Source organism: Mandrillus leucophaeus, unplaced genomic scaffold, assembly GCF_000951045.1.
Source record: "Mandrillus leucophaeus isolate KB7577 unplaced genomic scaffold, Mleu.le_1.0 Scaffold236, whole genome shotgun sequence".
NCBI lineage: Eukaryota > Metazoa > Chordata > Mammalia > Primates > Cercopithecidae > Mandrillus > Mandrillus leucophaeus.
Window position 1 is genome coordinate 985,125 of NW_012102432.1, and position 3,098 is coordinate 988,222.

Below are 3,098 nucleotides of genomic sequence, written 5' to 3' on the forward strand. Positions count from 1 at the left end.
GAGTATCAAAACCACTCAAGAACCACTTAGGTGGTAGATGCTCATTTGTGTCTATGGTGGGTCTGTGTGACACTCCTGAATTGCATTTTGAAAAAAAGATAAAAAATGATGAAACTCCTGAGGTTTTCCTTGAAAACGGCAAAAGCTATGACTTCTTTGTGGAGCAGTTTCCTCACCAAACTATAAGAATGAACTAAAAGGGAAAGAGTGGCTGTGGTCTCTATGTGAATAAAACTTTAATTTCTTTTTCAAATGTGAGCCTTTGTTAAAAAGCTGTTCAAAATATCTTCTGTAAAATCTTTTTTATCTGCATTCCTATGAAAATCAACACTGACTGATGTGATTTATTTCTACATGTATATGCTATTGACATACTTTCTTTTTTTAATGCATGACCTTTCAAATACTGCCTGGCAAGTAACAGGAAATTAAAACAAATTCCAAGATAGGTATTTAATGGTTAACTTCCTTTTCCTCAGGCATTTTTTTTTTTCCTCATTAAAAGGGAGTATTATGGAGGAAAAAAAGTTAATACAAGCTCTGAGAAACAAAACGTGCCCTTCTAAAAGAAATGATTTACTCATGGCAATTCTCAAGACCTGACATGGTTTCAGAGGCTTTGAATTTAGACACCAAGGCTGCGTGGGGTGGTAGATAGCCTGTAATCCCTGCACCTTGGGAGGGTAAGGCAGGCGGATCAGTTGAGGTCAAGAGTTCAAGACCAGTCCATGCAACATGGTAAAACCCCATCTCTACTAAAATACAAAAAGTTAGCTCGATGTGGTGGCATGCGCCTGTAGTCCCAGTTACTCAGGAGGCTGAGGTGGGAGGATCACTTGAGCCCAGTAGATGGAGGTTGCAGTGAGCCAAGATCGCGCCACTGAACTCCAGCCTGGGTGACAAAGCCAGACCCTATCTCTAAATAAATAAATAAATAAATAAATTTAGATACCAAGACTTGGTGTTGGGTGCATTTCTTCTCTCCAACATTTCATACAGGAAATATTTCTTACAGTTTAGACAAGTATGTGTTAGCACATTATATTTTCTAAGTAGAATGAATAATTCTTTCTCTTTATTCATTTACAAAGATATCATAACAGCTTATTATTGCATACGTTCACATGCAGCCACATGCAGAAGATGGTCAACTTGTTTAACGCAGAAGAAAAACGTTTTGGGACTTTAAGTGATACAAACCTGCCTTAAACATTTTAGTTTAAAACACATACTTTAATTCAATTATGTGATATAGGTCCAAGACTTTTTCTTTAAATAAGTCTGTTATTTCAATTCCTTAATACTTTTCTTCTATGAAGCATATTTGTATCCACTAAGTGTTTTCAGTGGAATGAGAAGTGAAAAAACACTTGCAAATTAAAAACTTCCACATTTCATGATTGTCCCATGGCTTTTAAGTTTTCATCCACCTAATCAGACAACTCACCTTTACCAGGTATTTCCAAAGCAGTCAACTTAGTTTTCTTAGAAACAACTCTTTTTCAGTTGCATTTTATCAACTTACATATTTAAATTTCATAATAAAACAAGTACAACTGGAATCAACAAGTTCAGAAAGAAGCACAAACGACTCTAGGAAGGCATATAAACATGAGCAAACTAGAAAATAGTTATGAGATACAAGTACCAATTGTACTCTCAGCACTGGCTGCTTTCCAGAGGACACCAAGTCACTTAATCTGGCAAAGTAGTAATAACAAACAATATATTTGTTGGGGATAGTAGCTTTAATATTAGCATGCAACAGCATTATGTTGGAGCTTTCGTATTTCATGTGTAAACTTAAGATATAATCTTCCTTTCGAATACTTACTAGAATAGAATTGCCATCTAAGTTTGTGTATACCAAATACCTCTTCCTTTTAAAGTTGCATGACTTCACTGAGGAAATATGGAAGTAACACATCTGCATTAGTGTTTCCATTCTGTAATGATACCAAACAGATATAATGAAGTGCTTACATCTTACTTATATATTTAAATGACACTAAATATCAAGGGGCATTTGTAATAAGCAGATCAAAATACATCTAATTTTTGTCTTTGGCTTAATTTTATTCTATTGTTTACACATTTTCTTACCATTATTCCCCCATGTTTGCTTTCCTTTAAACCTAATTCGCCTTTGGTTCTGCCATCTGCTCTAGCAGGATAAGCTCTATATTGTTACATTTTACTTGGAAAAGGCATGGCTGTCACTGAAAACACTGGAAACCAAAGTAGCAAAAACAAAAGATAAGCTATAATTTAACAAAGCTTTATTCACAGTGGCTGTTCTCAGGATCTCAATGATGTAACTCTATAAATTGAAAGTAATCAACTTGGACTACAACCTCTAAGCTGCTAGAAGCAGTAAAGGCTATCCTAAAACATCTTCAATGGCAATCAATAAACTCTAAATTCTCCCAAAGAAACAAAAGAAGATAGTTAACAACTAACTTTTGAGGGCTTGAAATGGGTCCAGGGATTGTGCTACACACTTGATAATTACCTCATTTAATCTTTCTGAAATAGGTTCTGTTATCCTTCTTTTATATTTTTTAATTGACCAGAAAATTGAGGCTTCGAGTTAGTTAAGAAGTGAACCTATGATTCCAGGACAGATCAAACAGTCTCTGAAGTCCAAGGTCTTGGCCATTATATTACACAGCAGGCTCAAAAGTATTTCAAAAGAATTACATCAAAAAGCAGATGCCAAGGTATTTGGAATGTTTTTTCAAGGGAATGCACCATTCTAACCATAATATATTATGGTTTATCTCCCTCAGCTAAATCTGAATGACTATCTGTTTCTACCTACATCATAAGATCAAGATATTTTGCTTTTTTTTTTTTTTTTTTTAGACGGAGTCTCACTCTGTCGCGCAGGCTGGAGTGCAATGGCCGGATCTGAGCTCACTGCAAGCTCCGCCTTCCAGGTTTACGCCATTCTCCTGCCTCAGCCTCCGGAGTCGCTGGGACTACAGACACCTGCCACCTCGCCCGGTTAATTTTTTGTATTTTTAGTAGAGACGGGGTTTCACCGTGTTAGCCAGGATGGTCTCGATCTCCTGACCGCGTGATCCGCCCGTCTCGGC